The sequence below is a fragment of the Zea mays genome, chromosome 2, assembly GCF_902167145.1.
Source record: "Zea mays cultivar B73 chromosome 2, Zm-B73-REFERENCE-NAM-5.0, whole genome shotgun sequence".
NCBI lineage: Eukaryota > Viridiplantae > Streptophyta > Magnoliopsida > Poales > Poaceae > Zea > Zea mays.
The window spans coordinates 81580009-81604964 of record NC_050097.1 but is presented as its reverse complement, the minus strand read 5'-3'; positions in this window follow the sequence as shown (position 1 = coordinate 81604964).

The window sequence follows — 24956 nt, the reverse complement described above, 5'->3', positions numbered from 1 at the left end:
AATTGTTTATCTAACTGGAAGTTGTTAGTGTAACAAACTGATTAAAACCAGGTGATAACTTTAATTGCATTTAATAAATGTTGAGTAATGCGAGTATGTCGAATTAAATGTTCTATTTTATATTTGTATAATGTAGACGGAATAATTTCTCAATCATACCTTTGACCTCGGTGTTTCTTTATCTCGTGAGACCATAGAAGCGAGTGCTATTCTGTATTGCACGTGTTTTCCCTTGTATGTTGTACTGTTTCTTTCTGTTCCAAGAATGTTGAATGTATGTTCGCACTCGCTTAGATAAAGTTTCATCCATGGAGGCCAAAGAAGTTGCAGAAGAAGCCCCTAAGCAGCAACAGTTTGGTGCAAGCAAGTGTCCTCTGACCTATTATGTCCTATGTACTTTATAATTCACTGTCATGCATACTATGATTAACCTAAGGATTGACTAGCTTTCTATTTATCCTGTCCTTGATTACCTTTTTGGGTTGGGTTATTATAATCAGCTACTTGCTAGTGCTTTATCATAATCAAGGAACATGATGATAAATACTTTATGATACTATGATTCATTATGATTATGATTATGATCTTGTGGCATTTTAGGGGGCTCGGGTGGTTTCCCGAGTGCCTCTCCGTAAGGACCTGTTCGTTGAGGGATCACCTGGGATAACAGTACAACCATGAGGGTGGAATGGGATACCCTTAGCTGATTAATTGGATGAACTTGGGGGTGTAGTTGGCTTTGTCGTAGGTCTGTCAATGGGGGGCTGGGCATAGTGCTTGCTCTACTAAGGGTGGATGACGAGGTTCATTCGATTTGGTTTTGTCATTCACCCACCTTAGGGAGGAGTACTGTGTTTGTACGACTAGCGAAATCTAACGAGCATCTATACACTAGGGGAATCTTGGTAAATGTTACGTAGTGATACCCTGCCAGGCCACCTAGGTAGTGGTCAATGGGGAGTAGCTCTCCTCGGGCAGAGAGGGAATCACGGCTCGTGGGTAAAGTGTGCAACCTTTGCAGAGTGTCAGAAACTGGTATATTAGTCGTGCTCACGGTTAAGAGCAGCCTTGGGATCCTCTTTGATTAGGGATACTTTGGATTCATTTATGTTGATGGTTTAATGATTATGGCTATGATTATGTTATTTGGTACTTTCCTCTTGGAGGAAGTGCTCTCTTTTGGGAATATCAACTTGGGTTTTATGATAAAACATTGCTTCTATTAATGGTAAATACCTAATCAACTAAAAGCAACTACTTTGAGCTTAACCCCACATACAGCTAGTCCACTTCAGCCAAATGGGACATTTGCTGAGTACGTTGATGTGTACTCACCCTTGCTTAAACACCAAACACCAATTTGTCCTTATTGTAACCATTGCTCAGGAGAAGATGAAAGAAATGCGGAGGATTTCCAGGAGTTTTAGGACTTTGAGGAGTTCTAATCTAGACTAGCGGCGAACCCCGAGTCGGCTGCCTGTGAAGGCCTTTTATTACGGCATTTTGTTAAGCACTTTGATTTATGTTTAAGTTAATGACTATATGAATGTCTTGGGCATCATGATGTAATAAAGTTATACTTATTTCCGCTATTATTTGAGCATTGTGTGATGATGTCCAATTATGTAATCGCTGTGTACATGAATTTTTTATCCTGGCACGTACATGGTTCACATTCGATTTACCTTCTAAAACCGGGTGTGACAGCTATCAATGATCCAACTTGAGCCCTCAGATGCATAAACCTGCAAGGAATTTAGGCTTAGGGTTTAGGTCCCCAACTCTTGTTGGGTCCTGTTAGGTTAGTAACATATGATTTTGGTACCCAAATGCAAGTCTTTTCCACCTTGCTTTTGGATCCCACATTAGTATCAATAATTTTATTGTTCTTACAATAAAGCACATAGGATGCATCAAAAGTATGAAATAGCATAGATGGACCATGCAATGTATTCCTATCCTTAGGTGCATGAGGAACAATATGAGATGCATGACACCTAAGTCTACTCCTACCATGAGAATATGCATTACTAGATGAAGCAACCATAGTGTGAGGAGTAAAAATAGCATCATGACGCGTAGGTAAAACATAATGATCATTGCAAGCATCATGATGAACATCCTTAGCATTCTTAACATGAGTATAAATAAAAGCATGGTCCTTCTTCTCATGAAAAGAATGCTAGCTACTAGTCATAGGCACCTTCCCCTTCTCCTTAGTGAAGTTGGGGGGCTTTTGGCTCTTTGTGTCCTTGGTCCTCTTTTGGAAGCCAAGTCCATCCTTAATGGAGGGATGTCTACCAATGGTGTAGGCATCCCTAGCAAACTTAATCTTATCACATTCATCTTTGCAAAATTTAAGTTGAGTATGAAGTTTAATTGTATCATCATTCGACTTGGAAATAGTAGAGGCATGATCATTGCAAGCATCAACATCGAAATCCTTACATCTATTGCAAATAAATACATGCTCCAAGGTAGAACGAAAGGCATTCAATTTTCTATTCTAGCATTTAAATCAATATTTAGACTCTTAAGACTATAAATAGAAGTATGGCAAGAAGATAACTCAAAAGCAAGCATTTCATTCTTCTTTATTTCTAAAGTAATAAATTTTTCTACTTTGACAACTTTATGATGTTACTCATAAAGTAAATCCTCTTGTTTTTCTAGCAATATATTCTTTTCATTAAGAGCATCAATTAATTCTTTGATTTTATCTACTTTTGATCTTTCTAAGCCCTTACTATAGTCTATATCATCATCCGAATCATCATCACTAGAGGAAGTGTACTTGGGGGTATCATGAGAGCATACCTTCTTCGCTTTTGCCATGAGGCAAGTGTGATGCTCGTTGGGGAAGAGGGAGGATTTGTTGAAGGCGGAGGGCGCAAGTCCCTTGTCGTCGTAGTTGGAAGAAGAGTAATCCAAATCCCATTCCTTTCCGATGTGCGTCTCACCCTTCTTTTTCCTATATAATTTCTTCTTCTCCTTCTTTCCTTTCTTGTCTTCGTCCTGGTCATTTTTATTATTGGGACATTGAGCAATAAAAGGACTGGACTTATCACACTTGAATCATGAGCGCTTTCCCCTTGATTTGTTCTTGTTGGGGTAGTCCTCGCGTCCCTACAAAGCGGTCTTGAAGCGCTTGATCACAAGCGCCATCTCGCCCTCATTGAGACTAGTTGCCTCAATTTGCGCCACCTTGTCGGGGAGAGCCTTCTTGTTGGCCGTTGTTTTGAGAGCAATGGGTTGCGGTTCATAGTGAGGAAGAGGTATGTTGGCGATGTCGTCGACATACCTTGCTTCCTTTATCATCATGTACCCGCTCACAAATTTACCAAGAATTTCTTCGGGTGACATTTTGGTGTACTTGGGGTTCTCACGAATAAGGTTTACAAGGTTAGGATCAATGACGGTTCAATGACCTTAGCCTTAGGCGCACGACATCATGATCCATCGATCTTGTACTACCATAGCTTCGAGTCTTGTTCACTAGGGTCTTGAGCCTGTTCTACATGTCAGTTGGCTCTTCACCCCTCTTCATGGCGAACCTCTCCAGCTCGCCTTCCACCAACTCCATGTTGTTGATCATTGTGATGTTGTTCCCCTAATGAGGGATCTTGAGGGTGTCCCATATCTACTTGGTGTTGTCCAAGCCACTGACCTTGTTATATTCATCCCTACATAGAGATGCTAAAAGCACAATAGTAGCTTGGGCATTTCTATGGATTTGCTCATGGATATGAATAGCATCATTATTGTTATAATAATGCATTCCATTTTCTACTATTTCCCAAATGCTAGGATGGAGTGAAAATAAATGACTATGCATCTTATGACTTCACCATGAGTAGTCTTCCCCATCAAAGTGAGGTGGCTTGCCAAGCAAAATGGATAATAAATGAGCATTTGAACCATAAGGAAAGAGAGAGTAATTAAAAGACGTCTTAGAGTAATTTTATTTGACTGTCTTGGAGTCGTTGTTGTCGTCCTCCTTTGGTGAAGATGAAGAAGCATCGCTTTCGTAGTACACTATCTTCTTGATGCACTTCTTCTTCCTGTCCTTTTTGTTCTTGCCGGACTTGGAGTCAGCGGTCTCTCCTTCCTTGTCGCCGGAGAGAATCTCCTTCTCCTTTCCTTCGATCACCTTCCCTCTTGCCTTTATGATCCATCTCTTCGGGAGGTTAGTCTCTTGATTAAGAGAATGACTCTGACCAATTGAGAGCACATAGAGGGGGATGAATAGATGATCCAGCGAAACTTGATTGAATCAACAAAAGCTTGGTCCAATTTATGGGTTAGAGTGACTAAAAACCAAGTTCGAATGAGAAGAGGAGAGAAAGAAAGATTCTTCACTTGATTGCTCACTTGAGATGTGTATTAAACTATGAGCAATATGTAAGTGAAGCTTATGCTCAAGGAAGATAGAAATCACAGTAAAGTAAATGGACAAGAGACATCGATTTTTCCCATGGTTCGGCCAAAACGTACTGTTGGGGGCCTTCGTCTTCTGAAGGTCCCCAAAAACACGACTAACATGTTTTCCAAGTATAATATATGTACAGGAACCTTCAGACATGTGATGAAATCGCACATAATATGAAGAGTGCGGTTTGGGAGAAGGATGAACCAGTGCCGAAGCTACCCGTGAAAAAGCTTCGGCTCAGCGATGGAAAGTGAAACCGACTTAAAGGGGAAAAGGTTGTCTAGTCCTCGATAGATTATCCTTAAGTCAATAGTAAATGTCAAGGGCATGAATGTAATTCTACACAGGCTGCGTCCTGTGCCTATAAATAGATGAACAGTGACACCGTACTGTTCACGCTGACTTGTATTCACTCGCGCGTCATACCTAGATTTTTACCGTCAGCTAATCCGAAGGTATATATACATATATAATTCGATATTGCTCATGTTTGTTCATGATAATATAATAAAAATTTTATGATGATGCCATATGATTATTCATGTTACTTTTCTATGTTTCATATGCTTCTACTTTCATTATTATACGCTGAAATGATGAAGGTACGTCCTTCATGACCTTCGTCTGAAGATCATTATATCCTAAAGGAGATAATGCTTCGAAGGACGAAGGTCTTTAACCATTAACATTCTGTGTTGCCTTGTTCTTAATTCATAGCATTTGAGAACAAGTCCCCAACATTGGCGCCCACCTCCGGTGAACTCATTCGACCACCTTCGGCAAGTCGTGACCTTCATCATGCCGCTGAAGAAAGCTTCGTCAGGACTAGGGGCTGCACTGCAGCCGCTAGACGTCAACCAGGACACAATGCGCGAAGCCAGAACTCAGAAAAGGAAGGCTACCAGTCTGACACCTCAGGAAGAAGAGTTGGATCAAGAGATCAGGGACCTTGAAGCCATTCATCAACAGGTCTAGAGAAAAAAAGGAGAAGATGCTTCGTCTTGCTGATCTTCAGAGGAAGATCGACGAAGCCGCTGAGGAAATACGTCATCTCACCCAAGATGACCAGGACCGGCGACATCAACGCATAGAGCTTCGCCAGGATAATTCCTATGATAACGACATTTGGTATGATGATTTCCACCATGGAAATTTTGCTTTTGATGATGCTTCTCCTCTGTCAGCAGAACTGCAGGCCACACCATGGCCTTCATCATACAAGCCACCACAGCTTCCATGTATGATGGGCACTCGGACCCCAAGCAATTTTTGATGAGCTATGAGGCAACAATATCTTCATATGGAGGCAATGCCGCTGTCATGGCCAAGTCCTAGGTCATGGCAGTCCGAAGTGTGGCTCAGACATGGTACTCTTCTCTCCGGCCAGGGACAATCACATCGTGGCAGAAGCTTAAGGACATGTTGGTCACCAGTTTTGAAGGGTTTTAGACGAAGCCAGTCACTGCTCAGGCCTTGTTCCAGTGCACACAAGACCATGAGGAATACCTTCAGGCATATGTTCGAAGGTTCTTGCGTCTTAGAGCACAAGCACCTACAGTGCCCAATGAAATCGTCATTCAGGCCATGATCAAGGGTCTTCGGCTAGGGCCCACGGCTCAATACTTCGCCAGAAACCCCCCAGACTCTAGAGAAGCTGCTTCAAAAAATGGATGAGTACATCCGGACTGATAATGATTTCCGTCAAAGAAGGAAAGAAGCTTACAGGTTTTCTGAGATGACTAGGGGCTTCAAAGGAAGAATCCACCCTAGGCATGTCTGATCAATCCACAGCTCTAATCAGAGTGATGACAAAGGAAGCCAGGTTCAGAGGCCACAACACAGCTCACAGTCTTCAGGACAGCAGCAAAGCTTCTTCAGGCCACCAGCTCCAAGGGGCAGAGGCGGCAGGGGCTTCAGAGGAAGATATGGGGATTAGCCCAGGAAAATCTATTGCTTATTCTGTGGTGAAGACAAGGTCCACACTACAAGAACATGCCAGATTACCATTCAGAAACAAAAAGAGATTGCTGAAGCAGAAGCCCGGCAGAACCAGCCAAAGCAGGTTTACATACTGCTCCGTGTTGTTCTCCCTATATACCAGAATATGTGGGCAATCAACCTGCAGCTTCTGTTGCTTCGGCAAGCCATTCACAAGCTTCCTGGCCCCACCTTCCACTGCCACCACCATTGCCACCTGCTCATACTCAAAGCCAGCAGCCATAAGGGCGCCAACACCCCCAACAACAACGTGACTTTAGGGAGGAGTCCGAAGCTCGTACAATCAACAACACTGTACCAGAATCGAAGCACATATACTGAGGAATATCCTACTTCTGAAGTACTTTTATCTTTTATGCCATTTTATTTTTTGTACGAGAAACAAGTAATGAGAAACTCAGTTTCAATTTATTGTAATAATTCTGCCTACACCAGAATGAAATATATCTTCTTCATAGATTTACAAAGCTTGAAAGACGACTCTTAAAGGAACGAAATAGTTCTCGAAGCTCAAAAGTCGTTCCTAAGGGAATGCAGAGCCAAAATTGACGAAGCTACAAAAAGTCGTTCCTAAGGGAGCGTAGCGTAAGTTTTCTGCTCAAAAGTCATTCCAAAGGGAATGCAGAGCCAAATACCGCCAAAATATAAGGCGAAGAAGTTCAAAAGTCGTTCCTAAGGGGATACAGAACTTATACCGCTGAAATATAAGCGAAGAAGTTCAAAATTCGTTCGTAAGGGGATGCAGAACTTATATCACCGAAATAGAAGGTGAAGAAGCTCAAAAGTCGTTCCTAAGGGAATGCAGAGCTTAGACTAAAAAGACGTTCCTAAGGGGATGCAGTCTTCCATGTACCAGTTTGGGCGTATGTGTGGGTGTTAAAGCATCATCATATTGCATCATATCATCGCATCATTTAGCATAGCATCACATCATACATCATATTGCATCAACAGAAAGATTGGATACGAAGCAAACCTTTGGAAATACTTCGAATGAATGAAGATGTGCTAAGACACGAAGCAAGCTTCGAGTGACAATTCTATCAGATCTGCCCTAGAAGGGGTTTCCTTCTTTACGAAGCATGAAAAGAAGGGAAGGTGTTTTTTTCGCTGAAGGCTCAAAAAACGGTATGTGTGTATGTTTCATGCATCGCAAAGAAATAAATTACAACAATTTACATATTCGATTCAATGTTACATACATCAAATGTTACATAATTTTGTTACAATAGAATCTTAATCTTCTTTCAATTGTTCCATACATCAAGCATCTCAAAATATTATTACAGTAAAATATATTCTTCTCTAAGGACTTTTTCCACAACTTCGTTCAAAAGTTTATCGACGACTTCGTCGATAATGGAGTTCGCCATGCTTATAATATCCAGTGCTTCCTTCATCTCTGGATCAGCTAGAGGATTGTACGGCTCCTGTGGCGGGGATAGTTCAACTGAAGTAGGTAAACTAATTAGTCCGAAGCCACAAAGCAAGTACCGAAGCCAAAATATCAAAAAACAATACCTATACATCTCTCTCGTTGAGCAGCCTCTTCAGCTTGCTTTGCTTCTGCCCGGGCGTCATGGGTGTATTTTTCATTCTTCTTTATAATTTTGCTGGCCAACTCTCGGCCACCATTCACCCAAACATCAGAATAAAACTTCCTGCCTATTAAGGTCGCTTCGGCTGAAGGATCCTTCGTATCGTCTGGGAGAAGGCAGCTTCAGTCTAGGCTATAGCCTTAACATGATCACATCCGGCCTTCTCCAGAATACCTGCGATTCCCCGGGCGCCGGAGAAGGCACAAATATCCTCGCGATCACTTAATATTTCCTCGAAGGCTTCAGCTTCTCCACTTATCCATTCAACAATGCCCCCGGGGTCGCCTCGTATGAAATTTTCTTCAGAAGAGTAGGCGCCCACTTTGGCGAAGCTAGTTTTTAATTTCTTCATGCAATCCAAGGATTTCTCAAAGCATCTTTCCTTGGATTCGCGAAGTTCTTCAACATTTTTCTCTAACTTATTTTTCCAGTATTCACTGATTTCTTGGTTAGCCTGTGCGAGCGCACACCTCTCATTAGCTTCGGCCAGTTGTCTCCGAAGGTCTTCCACCTTAGCTTTTTGGGCTTCGGCTTGAGCTTTGTATTGAGCTTCGTCTTCTTTTATTTTATTTACCAATGAAATCAAAATCTTGTCTTTCTCTAGACCTTCATTTCTTAGCTCAATCACCTCTGAGCGAAGGTTGTTAAGGGCTATTGTACAGCCTTCGTCTTCAGCGTTTTTTTGTGCCCTCAAGGCATTACTAAGAATTAAACCCTACAAAGAAGAAGAAAGAATTGAGCATGACAAGTAAAATACTTCATTCCCAACTTCAAGGTTAACTTCCACACCTTTATACTGTTGTATGCCAGGCTATCAGCAAGATCATCCATCGACATAGCCGAAAGGCCTTCTTCAAGTTTCAGAAATCTCATACTTTTAGCTATCTCCCGGCAAACGGATATTTCTTTGTTGTCCGAGAGACAGTACAGGAAATCATCTTCATTACTGTCGTTAAACACTAAGTTTCCTTTCGGATATTTCAGTTTTCGAGCATAATGTCTTGCTTCCACGATTTCTTCTTCGGATAATTTTTTCCCCGAAGCATGTCGAAAAATGCAATCAATATCTTCAACTAGGGCTTCAGGGACAGAAGGTTTTGCTTTTTTTGCCATATCTTGCCTTGCTGCCATACCGATATCTGCAGTTTGTTGATCAGCTTTATCTTCAGGCGCGACAGTCTTTGTCCCAACGGGCGCTGAAGGCCCAACTTCGGCCTCATCTTGGACTTCGGCAGCTTCAGCATTTTTCTTAATAGGTCCAGGGCTCAAGGCCTTCGTAGTTTCCAAGGCAGCGTCCAGCACGCTGTCCATTCTCCTCCTCTTGGGAGTTGCGATAGGAGCTTTTTGCACCTTCGGCAATTTTGCCTCAGCTGGTGGGCTCAGAATTTCGGGCATTTTCTCTATTTTTCCACCTGTGGCTCTTCGGCCTTATCACTCTTAGCTTCAGCTGGCCTGACTGTAGGTACCTTCGGCACTACAGTCGGCTCTTCAACACTCTGCACAATCGGAGCAGCTTGTCTTGCTTCGGCAGTTGAAGAGGCCCCTTCACCAACTACAGGCACTACGGCCGGTTCAATATACTGCGGCCGGTGGGTCAGAACCTTCACCTTTTTGCCCTTCGGCACATCAGTGGTGGCCGAAGCGATAGCTTTTCTCTTTTTCCCTTGCCTTCGCAGCGGGTAGTGATAATCAGGGTATACGAAGCCGATTGCATCGAATACCCTGTTCAATCTTTTTTATCCCCGGCCCTCGAAGGCTGCGGACAAGGCATCATCTTCGGCCTTGGAATATGTTTCGAGCAGCTCGTCGCTGGTAGCTTCAATACATTTCAACCAGTCATCATCTGGCTCATCAAACTTCTCCCTAAATCTGAAGGTATACTTCAATCGGACTAGACCACCTTCCCTGGATTCGGCAGTAGTCTCCTTCGGCATATCCCAGCTCTCCACAAGTGGCCACACCCTGAAGGCTATGTGTTCTTGAATTAAATCCCTCATGCCAATGAAGGCGCAAACAGTACTAAAGGCCTTCTGACATTCTTCAACATCACTATCAATGTCCACCTTCGGCCTTCGGAGGCCGAAGCGAGACCAGATGGGGCGCTGGATAATCTCCTTGATGTCTTCCCTTTTAATCAGATCATTTTTAACATAAAACCACTCCTCCATCCAGGCTCCAGGCCATCTTTTCCGATATGTCGGCACCGGGTAGCTTGCATTAGAGCGGGCAATGAACCCGTAGCAGCCGAAGTTATTGTGGTATTGTTCTTTGCCAATAGCCTTTGTCTCGTATAAAAGCTCTTGCATACTACAGAAGCACTTCGCGCTTGGCTCCAGCCCTTGGCTTCTTACAGCCCAGACAAACATCCCCATCTTAATTATAGCTTCGGGGGTAATCTGATGGAGAAAAATCTGAAAAATCTTTAGTACCTCAACCACAAACTTTCTCAGTGGAAACCGGAGACCTGCTTTCAGGAAGCTTCGGTAAATAACAACTTCGTTTTCCTCAGGAGCAGGGGCAGTGTTGTCTCCTCCAACCCTCACAATGGATATATCGCGGAAATATCGCCCCCTCATGGCGTTAATATGACTTTGTTTGATGCTCGACTTCCCGAAGATTGTATGGCTTGGCCGCTAGGGCCGATCCTCAGAATCTTCATCTCCACTCTCCACATCATAACTATCACTGTCATCAGAATCTTCAGACAAGCCTCCATTATCTCCTTAGTAATTTTCTCTGTATTTGTCTTCGCCATAGATTCATAAAATCCAGTAATGAAAGGATCCGCAACTTTCTTTTCTTCATACAACTTCTTCTCCTCAGTTGTCTTCTCCTCAGCCATCTTCTTCTCCTCAGACATGGGTCAAACATCTTTAAACCGAAGCTCAAAAAGCTCGAAAATCAGACAAGGGCTAGTGAGCAAAAGCTAAAAATTTGAGAAAATAACGCAAACAGCATAAATGGCGCATCAAATACTGTCGCTATGGGTTCATATTTATACGCCTAGTGCCCTGCAACTTCGCGGGCCCCATCTGTCATTGACTTTCACTATTCTAGCGAAGGGAAGGTGTTTTTTCGGACCTTCAGCTTAAGGGCTTCGTTCATGTCACAGTCTGAATTTATTGTTATAACAAATTAATACTGCGAGGGGCTACTGTTGGGGGCGTTCGTCTTTCGAAGGTCCTCAAAAACACGACTAACATGTTTTCCAAGTATAATATATGTACAGGAACCTTCGGACATGGGATGAAATCGCACATAATATGAAGAGTGCGGTTTGGGAGAAGGATGAACCAGTGCCGAAGCTACCCGTGAGAAAGCTTCGGCTCAACGATGGAAAGTGAAACCGACTTAAAGGGGAAAAGGTTGTCTAGTCCTCGATAGATTATCCTTAAGTCAATAGTAAATGTCAAGGGCATGAATGTAATTCTACACAGGCTGCGTTCTATGCCTATAAATAGATGAACAGTGACACCGTACTATTCACGCTGACTTGTATTCACTCGCGCGTCATACCTGGATTTTTACCTTCTGCCAAGCCAAAGGTATTGTTGGGGCGAAGGCGAAGACGCTACCCTTCGCTCCAGGCCTTCGTCACCTCGCTGCACCAACGGAGGCAAGATGACCGGCATGGCCCACCCTTCGTCCTCTTCACCGCAAGACGAAGGCCTACGACGAAGTCTCTCCATCCCACGTCCTCACCCAACCTGGAGGCCCACGTGGGATTCCGCCCATTGTAACAGGCCCCGCACGGAGAAGCATGTTACGGGCCCGATTTATAATTGCTTTTCTGTAATGACAGTCTGTAACCCTCCCTTGCGGGAATATTCTGGGGATAGTCCAGGTGCCTGAGGGCACATGCGTCCTTACATCGGGACGTTGGGCACCCGGGCACCTATAAATACCCCCGCACAGTGCCCTTGAGAGGCTGGATTAACAGAGCAATTGCCATCTTGAGTGAAACCTTGTTTGCATTCTTTCTACTCCCCCATTGGATCATCTTGCCTAGGAGAGCAAGTTTTAACATTTGGCGCCCACCGTTCGTGCTACGAGCAAATCACCCGCGATGACACCCAAGAGAGCTAGCTCGAAGGCAGCCCCATCCGTCGACGAAGCAGCGAAGGTAGCCCTGCTAGCTGAGAAAAAGGGCAAGGCCCTCACAGACAACACCCACCAAGAAGCCTGCGAAGACGGCGCACTCAGCAAGAGACAGCGCAATGATCAACCCACTCCTGAAGGCACCCTCCGCACCTGCAGCTCCGGAGGACAACCACAAGAACCACCCCCAGGCTTCGCTCCACTAGAGGGCGAGGACGCCACAGAGCACGGCGAAGTCATCGGCATCTCAACAGAAGAACAGCTATAGCTACGGGCCCTACGCATCAAGAACCGTAACCTTCAAAAGCAGAAAGAAATCCTCAAGGCCAAGCACCAACGTGTCTCTGTGCAAGACAAGGTGCGCCAGATGATACGAGATGAGGAGCAGAGGGCTCGGGAACTCGAGCAAGAGATTGCGCTCATGCAGCACGAAGGCCAACATGATCTATAGCATGACCCGCCCCTCTAACAACACGCGCCAGTCGGAGACTTATTCATTCCCTAGCGCAGACCCTTCATCCCGCACGCCGCAGCTTTCCAGGGCATCAACTACCTCGATGAGCGAAGCCCCCGGGCGTCGCAACTGCAAGTGTCACCAGGGCCCGCCAACTTCAGGGCAGGGACCTACCCCAAGTACAACGGCAGCACTGACCCAGCACAATACATCATGAGCTATCAAGTTGCCGTCGCATCATCCGGAGGGGACGACGCCACGATGGCCAAGTCTTTCATCATCGCCCTCGAGGTTCCGGCCTTGACCTGGTACACCAGGTTGCGCCCATTGTCCATCGACTCCTGGAGAAGTCTCCGGGACAAGTTTTTGCTTAACTTTCAAGGGTACTGCCCAGACACCGATGCCTTGGCTGAGCTGTCACTCTACAAACGGCAAGTGAAAGAAACCCTGCGAGAGTACTACTGCAAGTTCCTGACTCTCAAGTCACAACTGCCCTCGGTCGATGACCAAATTGCCATACACTACGCTATCAGTGGCCTTCGGGCTGGCGTCCTGTACTGTCACTACATCAGGGACCCACCCAAAAACCTCCAAGAGCTCTATCAGTTGTTTGAAAAGTATGCCAGATCCGAAGGGCTCCATCAGTGCAAGGTCGAGTCTCAAAGAAAGCCCAAGGACCCTCCGCAGTCCAGTCGAACATGGACAAGACCTTCACAGTCAGACTCTGGTCGGGACAGCCGCAGTCAGCAGCAAGTGCATAACATTGCCAACCAGCACCCCGCCGGTGAGGCCCCTCGCCGTCAAGAGTATCCCCCCAGGGACACGGCAATGGCACGCGTGGTCGGGGCCGGGGACGGGCGCAGCAGCCGCGCAGATATTACTGCCTGTTTCACGACGAAGACTGCACGCACCCAATGAGGGATTGCCCGGAAACGAAGGCCACCAGGGATAGGATGTCTCGGGCACAACCCGCCGACAACCCAAGAGTTGTCGCGCACACATATCAACACCACCACCCACAACCATACAACCACGGCCCCGCCCAGCATCTACCCAACCACGCATATCAACACCACCAGGAGGTACAAGTCGTACCACCCCCACTCCCGCCTCCGCATCAACCAAACATCCACCACCAAAATCACCCCCAAGCACCAAAACAAGAAGACTTCGCTGGTTAGCCGTATCGCGGAGTCATTCACATGATCACCGGAGGGTCCAGCGTCGACTTTGACACGAAGCGACAAAAGAGGAATCACTACCGAAGCATCAACCACGTCGCCATCACCAGCCCAGTCGTGCAAACAAATTGGTCACATGTGCCGCTAACCTTCGATGCCAGAGATGTTGATCTGTGCAGCGCACCCCACATTGACACCATGGTAATCAACTGCAGTGTGGCAGGCTGGGACCTGCACAAAGTCCTAGTTGACAACGGCATCCAAGCGGACATCATCTTCCTCCACGCCTTCGACCGCATGGGCATCAGCCACAGCTTACTCAAGCCTTCGGACAATCCCCTATTTGGCTTCAGCGGCAAGGGCACCATCCCTGTGGGCAAGATAGAGCTACCCCTGTCCTTCGGTGTAGCACCCAATGCGCGAAGCGAACAGGTCACCTTTGACATCGTTGACATGGTCTATCCCTACAACGTCATAATGGGTCGGGGCTCTATCAACAAATTTGAAGCGGCCATCCACGGATTATACCTCTGTATGAAAATTTCGGGTCTATAAGGCATAATAACGGTGTACGGGAACCAGCAGACTGCGCGTAACATTGAGAGAGATTTCGTTCCCGGTCAACGGAACGTACACTTCCTTACGACGCAGCGCGAAGTCCCCAAGGCTACCCGCCCAGCCGCCAACAAACATGAAAAGGCACAGCTGCAGAGCAACGACGGAACGAAGACAGTTCCCCTTGACCCGGCAACGCCCAAGCAAACAGTCATCATAAGCGAAGACCTGACTTCGCAAGACAAGGAGAAACTCATCTCCTGTCTCTCTAGGAATAAGGACGTCTTTGCCTGGTCTGCCCTTGACCTGGTCAGAGTCAGTCGCACCGTCATCGAGCACAGTCTGGGCATCGACCCTTCGGTGTGCCCAAAGAAGCAGCGGTTGCGCAAAATGTTCGATGAAAAAACAGAAGCCGCCAAAGCCGAAGTACACCGCCTGCTGGAGGCCAATTTCATTGAGCCAGTCGCCTACCCTACGTGGCTCGCCAACGTAGTCATGGTGCAAAAGAAGAGCGGCAAGTGGCGAATGTGCATCGATTTCACCATCCTCAACAAGGCCTGCCCCAAGGTAATTTCCCGCTACCACGGATCGACAAGATAGTCGATAGTGCGACCGGATGCGAAGTCATGTCACTCGTCGACTGCTTCTCTGGCTACCACCAAATATATATGAACGAGGAAGACAAGGCCAGTACCAGTTTCATCACACCCTTCGGCACATACTGCTTCATCAGGATGCCGGAGGGACTCAAGAACGCTGGGTCAACCTTCTCTCGCCTCACCAAGACGGTGCTCGAGAGCCAAGTAGGCCGGAACATTTTCACGTATGTGGACGACATCGTCGTCGCCAGCAAAAATAAGGAGGATCACCTGGCCAACCTCGCAGAGACATTCGCAAACATGAGGGACGCACGACTTTGACTCAACCCCGAGAAGTGCGTCTTCGGGGTCCACCAGGGGAAGATACTGGGCTACCTGGTGTCGCACTGTGGGATCGAGGCCAACCCGACCAAGATTCAGGCAATAATCAACATGACACCCCGCAGTCAACCAAGGACGTCCAGCGTCTAACAGGCAGATTAGCCTCTCTGAACAGATTCATCTCCAAGTCCGCAGAGCGGAGTCTACCTTTCCTCAAGACACTGCGTGGGGCGAAAGTCTTCGCGTGGGGACCAGAACAGGTGGCGGCCTTTGCATCACTCAAGCAGCACCTGACAGACTTGGCCATTCTCACCAGTCTAGACCCTTTGCTACCGCTGCTGCTCTACATCGCCGCCTCGCCATATGCAGTCAGCACAGCCCTAGTCCAAGAGCAAAACAGGGAGGGCACGACCCAGCAATGTCCAGTCTACTACATCTCCGAGGTCCTCATGGCCTCCAAGTGTAACATGATCGAGTTGGAAAAAATCTCCTACGCAGACGTCATGGCATCACGCAAGCTGCGCAATTACTTCGAAGCATTCAAGGTGCGGGTCACCTCGGACAGGGGATTGGGAGAGCTGTTTCGCAACCCGGAGGCATCTGCCCGGATCACCAAATGGGCAGCTGAGCTCTCCGGCTACCATATCATCTTTGAACCCAGGACAACAATCAAGTCGCAGGTTCTGGCAGACTTCATCGTTGACTGGATAGGGCCAATAACGCAGCAGGATGAGCTTGCAGAGAAAGTGTGGACCATCCACTGCGACGATGCATGGTGCCATGTGGGGGCAGGCGCAGCTGCAGTCATCACATCACCCATAGGGGTCAAACACAGATATGCAGCACGCCTCAGCTTTGCTTTGAAGTCCGACAGATGCACCAACAATGTAGCAGAATACGAAGCTATCATCCTAGGTCTTCGCAAGCTAAGAGCGCTTGGTGTTGGGTCTATGCTTCGTCGCCGAAGGTCTTATAGGAAGAAGCGGTCTTCGGCTGAAGCTGTTTGTATAAGATGGCCGAAGGTTCCTCTTCATGAAGCTTCGGTATTACAAACCGACTTAAAGATAGAATGACCTTTTAGTCCATAAAGGTCTGAGTCAATGTTGTAAACTTTTATGAGGGGCATACTTGTAATTCCTCACAGGCTGTGTCCTGTGCCTATAAATAGTGAACAGTATTCCTTTACTGTTCACGCATTCTTGTAATTGCAATCGCATCATCCGGGAACCAATCTTTGCCAAGGCAGAGGTATAACTGTATTCAATGATTCAATATATATTGATTAAATATGATATGATTTATTTATGTTTCACTTACCTTTGATACCTTCTATTTTATGTTATCTTATACAATCTATTGTAATTCGATTACGAAGACTTAACCTTCGTAATCGTATTCTCGTCAACCTTCGTCCAAGGTTCATTATCCTCAAGGGAATAATGCTTCGTGGACGAAGGACGTTAGCATTTAACATTCTATGTTGCCTTGTTCTTAATTCATAGCATTTGAGAACAAGTCCTCAACATTGGCGCCCACCTCCGGTGAACTCACTTCCACTTTTTTGAGCTGATGGCTTCGTTCAACGATCAAGCTGGAGCTGCTTCGGACCCGAAGCTGGTGCTCCCGATTACAGGTGGTTCGTGCTCAGAACCAGCCAATAAAAAGCAGAAGAAAGAGGCGCAGAGAAGGGTACAACATGTTGGAGTGCAAGGACCCTTCATCAAGTCAAGGTGGTCCCACATCCCAATCACCTTCTCCCAGGAGGACCTTCAGCTCAAGGATTTTCCTCATAACGATGCTATGGTTATTTCTTGCGTTATCAAGGGGTTTCTGGTCCACAATGTCTTGGTTGATACAGGCAGTGCAGCTGATATCGTATTTGCTAAGGCCTTCAGACAAATGCAAGAGCCAGAAGATAAGATTCATGATGCTACACATCCTCTCTGTGGCTTCGGAGGAAGACAGATTGTAGCACTGGGCAAGATCACCATGTCAGTGACCTTCGGGTTCATCAACAACACTAGAACTGAGCAAGTTGTGTTTGACATTGTTGACATGGAATACCCTTACAATGCAATTATTGGTCGTGGCACCCTCAATGCTTTCGAGGCAATTCTTCATCCTGCTTATCTTTGCATGAAGATACCTTCGGACCAAGGACCCATTGCTATTCATGGAAGTCAGGAAGCTGCCAGAAGGGCCGAAGGAAACTGGACTGACTCAAAAGCAATCCATAACATAGATGGAGCTGAAGCTTGTGAACAGTACAAATTCAGAAGGGAGAAAGCAGCTTCAGCAGATCAGCCGAAGCCCATGCTCTTATGTGAGGACATAGCAGAGCAGAAGGTGCTGTTGGGCTCTCAATTATCCGAAGAGCAGGAGAAAACCTTGATAAGGTTTTTGTTCAACAACAAAGATGTTTTTGCATGGTCAGCCAATGATCTTTGCGGAGTTAATAGGGATGTTATTGAACACTCGCTCAATGTTGACCCATCCTTCAGACCCAGAAAGCAGAGGCTTCGGAAAATGTCTGATGATAAGGCCGAAGGTGCTCGTAATGAAGTCAAAAGACTCCTCAGTGCAGGAGTTATCAGAGAAGTAAAGTACCTAGAATGGCTAGCTAACACTGTTATGGTAAAAAAGGCCAATGGCAAGTGGCGAATGTGTATCGATTTTACAGATCTCAACAAGGCTTGTCCGAAGAACGAGTTCCCATTGCCAAGGATAGAATCCTTAGTTGATGCAGCAGCTTCTTCAGAGCTCATGAGTCTGTTAGACTGTTACTCAGGCTACCACCAAATCTGGATGAAGAAGGAAGATGAGCCGAAGACTAGCTTCATAACCCCAAGTGGCACATATTGCTATCTTCGGATGCCTGAGGGGCTCAAAAACGCTGGAGGAAGTTTCAGCAGAATGACTGTGAAGGTTCTCCAGTCTCAGATAGGCAGAAATGTGCTAACTTATGTTGATGACATCATTGTAAAAAGCACGAAACAGGAAAATCATATTGCTGATTTGCAGGAGACCTTCGCCAGTTTCAGACAAGCTGGCTTAAAGTTGAATCCAGAAAAATGTGTCTTCGGAGTAAAGAAGGGGAAATTTCTTGGATGCTTGGTTTCAACAAAGGGAATTGAAGCTAATCCAAGTAAAATTGAAGCTATACTTCGAATGGAGCCACCAACTACAAAAAAGGGGGCCCAAAGATTAACAGGGAGGTTGGCATCTCTTAATAGATTTATATCCAGATCAGCAGAAAGAAATTTACCATTCTTCGAAGTGCTGAAATCAGCCGAAGTCTTTCAATGGGGACCAAGCCAACAAAAAGCCTTCGAGGAATTGAAGCAATATCTGATAGATTTAACAACATTAACTCCACCAACGCCAGGGGCTCCTTTGTTATTATATGTGATAGCTTCGCACTCAGCGGTGAGTGCAGCACTTGTCCAGGAGAAGCTTGATGGCCAAGTCAAGAAGCAGGTCCCAGTGTATTTTGTATCTGAAGTTCTTAGTATATCAAAGAAAAACTATACAGAATTAGAGAAGGTGTTATATGCTGTTTTGATGGCATCCAGGAAGCTTCGGCATTACTTTCAAGCATACAATATTGTTGTTCCTTCTTCGCAGCCGTTGAAGGATATTATGAGAAATAGAGAAGCTACTGGGCGGATTGGAAAATGGGCTGCAGAGCTCAATGAATTTTGCATTGATTATGTGCATAGATCTTCGATCCAGTCCCAGGCGTTAGCAGACTTCATTGCTGATTGGACGCCAGGGGCTCAGGATGAAGAAACAAATAAGGATGCCGAAGTATGGACAGTGTTTTGCGATGGGTCTTGGGGAACCTTCGGGGCAGGAGCAGCTGCTGTGTTGGTCTCGCCATCCAAAGTTAAAACTTGTTATGCGGCAAGACTCGATTTCAGTTGTACAAACAATATTACTGAGTACGAAGCCCTGCTTTTGGGTCTTCGGAAGCTAAAAGCAATGGGAATCAGAAGGGCCATTCTTAAAACTGATTCCCAGGTTGTTTCGGGTCATATCGACAAGAGTTGCAAGGCTAAAGATCCGAAGCTTGAAAAATATCTGGATATGGTTCGAAGAGTCGAAACTTCCTTCGAAGGATTTTCTGTCAAAAATATCCCTCGAGGACAAAATGAGCATGCTGATTTGCTAGCTAAGTCAGCAGCACAGGGGCTGCCCTTACCTTCGGATGTGTTCTTCGAAACAATAAAAGCACCTTCGGTGGAACTTCTTGAAAGAGCAGTCCTCAATATATCTCCTGTTTATAGCAAAGATTGGAGAACTGAGATCATCTCTTACCTTCAGGGTAAATTCCTTTCAGATGACGAAACTTATAACAGGAGGATAGAGGCAAGAGCTCGTCCATATGTCATGATAGAAGGGGAGTTGTACAAGCATGGAGTTTGTGCTCCGTTACTCAAGTGTTTATCTAGAACCGAAGGCATAGAGTTGATGAAAGAAATACATGCAGGCCTGTGTGGATCTCACATTGGATCTAGGCCGTTACTTGGAAAAGTTTTCTGTCAAGGGTTTTATTGGCCGAAGGCAGCTTCGGATGCAGCGGAATTAGTTCAAAAGTGCGAAGGTTGTCAGAAATGTGCAAAAGATCAAAAACAACCTTCGTCCTTAACACAGCTCATACAACCCATCTGGCCATTGCAAAGGTGGGGCCTTGACTTGTTGGGTCCATTACCACCGGCCCAAGGGAACTTAAGATATGTTGTGGTGGCTGTGGAATATTTTTCCAAATGGATTGAGGCAAAGCCTTTAGCCACAATAACTTAGGCCACCATTCAAAAGTTTTTCTGGCAGAATATTGTTTGTCGTTTCGGGGTACCAAAGGCCATCACTATGGATAATGGAACACAGTTCGACTCCGAAGCTTTCAGAGATTTCTGTGATCAAATTGGTACGAAGATCCATTTTGCATCAGTCAGGCATCTGGAATCAAATGGGCTCGTTGAAAGAGCCAATGGCATTATAATGACAGGAATAATGAAGTTAATCTTCAATCAACCCAGGGAAAAGTGGCCAGATCAGTTAACCAAAGTGGTGTGGAGCCACAACACAACAACATCAAGGTCTACAGGCTTTACTCCATTCAAGCTATTATTCGGTGACGAAGCAATAACTCCGGAGGAAGCTAAAACTGGATCAATAAGAGTAGTAGCTTCGGCAGAATCAGGTTCTGAAGATACTTATTCTGTGGAAAAAGATGCTTTAGAAGGGATCAGGCTTCAAGCTGTGGAGAATATAAATAAATATCAAGCCGAAACAATCAAATGGCGAGATAGAAAGGTTCGGCTAAAGAATATTGAGCCAGGACATTTGGTGCTTCGGAGAGTGGCCAACCCAGACACAGTGGGCAAGTTGCAGTTGAAATGGGAGGGACCTTTCTTAGTAGCATCTTCGTCAAGACCCGGTTCATACAGATTGAAGGATATGGACGGCAACGACATTCCTAGATCTTGGAATGCGGATGAGCTTCGGCGATATTATGTGTAACTTGATGTAATTTTTTATGTTTTTTATTTTTTCATGGCACCCTTTTCCTTTCTAAAGGGGGAGAAAGGTTTTTAATGGGGCCATCATATGTAATTTCCTTTTTTTAGTTCTATAAGAGCAAAATCCCCCAAGGAATGTAAATGTAAAAGCTGAGAACGCACCATCGAGTGCCGAAAAGTAAAAAGCGAAGAAGCTCCAAAGTCGTTCCTAAGGGAATGCAGAGCTTACAGCGAAAAGTCAACGCTGATTCCGCCAAAAGTAAAAGGCGAAGAAGCTCCAAAGTCGTTCCTAAGGGAATGCAGAGCTTACAGCGAAAAGTCAACGTTGATTCCGCCGAAACTAAAAGGCGAAGAAGCTCCAAAGTCGTTCCTAAGGGAATGCAGAGCTGATGTGTGATTGTTTCTAAGGAAATAATGGCTGAGAGTATGGCTTCGGATATGTGTTTGGACATTCATTTGCGCATCACATTACATCATAGCATTTGCATTCATAAACATTCATCCAGGCATATGTAGGATAATCATCATCATGGCATAAGTGGTTGCTTCGGCATAAGAGAAGAGCTTCTTCGCGTACAAAAAGGAGAGCTTCGGAAGAAAGGGAAATGTTGTTTTCTATGCTTCGTTGTGTACGAAAAGAAGGGAAGGTGTTTTTTCGCCTTCGACTCAAAAAAGATAATTTCGTTCACAACAAAGCACTTCACATACAATAATGAAAGGGTAAGAGCATAATACAAGGTATGAACAGAACTCATTAAAGACAAATTTAGTTACATTTACAAAAAGTTATCTCAAAAGTTTCCTGAGTTTGTCTACAGTCTACTCCTATTTAATCTTCGAGGGATTTTAGCTTCGGCGTCATTCTTTTTAATCATCGACTTCGGCTTCGTCATCCTACATGAATTAAGTTGTTGTAAGTCAAAATCGAGCTTGAAGGAAGAGGTAAGCATAAGGTATGATTTCTTACTGGTTCAAGATGACTCCTAGCTTCGTCTCCAGCCTTTTCTCGCCCACCTTTTGTCCATATCATTTTTACAAATCTATTGGAAATACTTCGGGCGAGATCAGGAATGTCATCTAGGATTGATGGTGATAAAGTGAAATTGGGCCTATTGACAATCTTTCCATGATCGCAGCTAGCTTTTAGGAAAGCTGCAGCAGTGCCCCGAGAAGCTACCCAGGCACAGAAGTCACCGTGCCCAGCTATAACTTCGTCGAGCTCGTCAATTTCACCCTCAATATGTTCGAAGGTCTTCGGTAAATCTTCAGCTGAGGGGGTGAATTTATCACTGCTGGCTCCAACTGAGTGGAAAATTTTTCTTAATCGTTGAATACATTTGTTGCTAAATTCCAAACATTTTTCTTGAAGGCCCGTCAATAGTTTTTTTCAAATCTGAATTTTGTTGAGCTTCGGCTTCAAGTTTTGCATTAAGATCTTGCTTTTCTTGTTCAAACTGCTCAGATTGGCGGAGAAGCTTCGTGTTCAGTTCTGTTATTTTAGCTTCGGCCTCCGCCAATAAACCTTCAGTTGCTTGGAGCTCAAAGTTCTTCTTCTCAACAGCAGCTGTTTGCTCCTTTATTTTGCTTTCTAAATTTTCAATTATAACTTCGTGTTTCTTGTCTTCAAAATCTTGCTGCATTTTCAAGGCTTTGCTCAACAGCATACTCTGCACGAAAACAACCTTCGTTAGACATGTTTTCATTATTAAAAACAATAAAAGTTAAGGGAAAAGTAGTTCACCTTGAAATTGGAATAAAATAAACTACCAACGATATGTTGTCGTCGGTAGCGGCTAATGTCCGTTTCTAGCTTCGGAAAACCGATACTCTTTGACAGAGTACCGATAACTTTGGCTCCAGTTTGATCTCGAATACAATCTAATTTTTCATCATCAATGCCTCCGAAGAGGAGTGCTCCTGGTTTGTACCCGCAGGATTTGGCATACTCTCTAAGCTCTTCTATTTCGGTTTTGACAATTTTTCTCCAACTAAATTCTGGAACATGAAGGCTTCGTCCTCTGAAGCTTTGTCAGCAATTTCCTTTCCTTTCCCCGACGCTGCGGCCACGGCTTCTTCGGCGGCAGTAGTAGCTTCTTCTGTGGCCATGTCTAGCAGCATTTTGTCGATGTGTTCGATTGTGCTTTCCAGGTTTAAATCTTCAGTTGAGGCAGCTTCGGCAGCCGCGACCTCCGAAGGTGTGATTTCAATATTTGTTCTTTCCTCTGTCCTCTGAGCTGAAGCTCTTGGTGGTGTCTTGTCAATGACCTCTGTCACAGTGATGATTCTTTGTCTCTTTGCTCTAGTCGTTTTCTTCGTTTTTTCGGGAGCCTTTTCCTTCTGAAAAAACTTTGTCAGTTGAGGCCCCAATGGACTTAGCTTCGCAGGCAGGGATTCAGTCATTACCTTCAAAATTTCCTCCACGTCAGTGGCAGAGGGTGATGCGGGGGTTTCTTCTTCGTCGGATATTTTTTGCTTCGGAGAAGACGCTTTCCTCTTCTTCGGAATTTTCTTCTTTAATGGTTCTTTCTCATCTTCATTTAAGGCTTCAGTTATCCTTTTCCTTTTCTGGCCCCCGGCACCTTTATTCAGATTTTCATAGTCAGGGTATTCAAAACCCAAGGCGTCCAGCACACGATTTAGTCTTCGCTTCGGACGGGTGCCGAAGGCCGCGGTCATCAACTGATCTTCTTTTTTGGAATAATTGCCGAGTATTTCATTGCACATAACTTCAATTATATCCAGCCACTCTTGGCAAGGTGTTTTAAAGTATTTCTTAAACTTGAAATAGTAAGGTAACCGTACAAGTTCACCTTCCTTCTTCTCCCCCTTTAGCTTCGGCATTTCCCATTCTTTTAAACTAGGAAAAACTTTGAAAGCCAAAAACTCCTGAACCAGGTCTCTTGTACTGATATGCTCTGCAACAATTCTGAATTCATTCATCGCTTTTTGAGTTGGACCTTCTGGTGTCATGTTGCAATGAGGTCGGGTTTCTCCGAAGATTAGTTCAAGTGGACTTTGCACAAGCTTCTCCTTGTCGTCGTCAACCTTGACATAGAACCACTCCGACTTCCAGCCTGCTGCCCATTTGCTTCGGTAGCTGATTACAGGAAACTTTGTGGTCTTCCGATAAGCAAAATTATAGCAACCAAAATTGTCGTGCAATCCATCCTTTCTAGCCTTCGTCTGATAGTGCAGCTCGTGAACCCGACAAAAGCTGTCCGCAAATGGCTCCACTGCTTGGCTTCGGAGTGCCCAGATATAAACACTAAGCCTAACGATAGCGTTAGGAGTCAACTGGTGAAAATAGATACCAAATCTCTTCAGTACCTCTGCAATAATCCCATGTAGGGGGAATCTTAATCCAGCCTTTAGAAAGCTCTTGAAAATGACTATTTCATCCTTCTCCGGCTTTGGGGTAGTTTCTTCTCCCCCGAAGCGTAATAGCTTCTTCTGATTTTCACTGAAAAAGCCCGACTTCACCATCTTGGAGAGATCAGCCTTCGAAACAGTAGACTTTCCGAAGTCCAAGTGGCTGGGCTTGCTTGGCATGGCAATACGATAATCATCTTCAGGATCAGTTTCCTCAATGTTTTCTTCCTCTGCTTCGGCAGTTGTTTGTTCTGCTTGTTCTACATCAGCACCGGGGATCTTTTCCGAAGTCACCAGCCCGGATCGTTGCATAGCTTCGGAGATGGGAACAGTCTCTGAACCTTCAGTTTCGCCCCCCTCACGCTCAACCCTAGCGGTAGAACGCACTCTGGCCATTTAATTCTGAATTTGTGGAAATTTAATACTTTTTTCTTCCGAAGTTTTTTCTTCTGACGAAGCAGGCTTCAAGCTGGAGCTTCGTTCGATTCCGAGAGTCAAGCTTCGGCGATGGCTAAAAATTTTGGCAGCAAAACAGTGCAAATAGCAATGAATGCTGTGGTAACTTCACACCTACTCGTCTGTTTATATAGTACCGCAGGTAAGAAGGCGAAGCGCCAGGATTTTTACACCAGGCGGACACCCGCTCGCACTCACTGTGTGGTGGACCGCAGAGACCAAACAGTAACTCTGCAAGGTGGGACCGCTACGCGCTGGGAAACTGAATCGTTTCTCGACAACGAGCTCAGGGAAGGTGTTTTTTAGACCTTCGGCTCCCCGAAGCTTAAGAGACTTTTTTCACGGATCAAGCTCGTTACGAAAAACGATCTAGCAC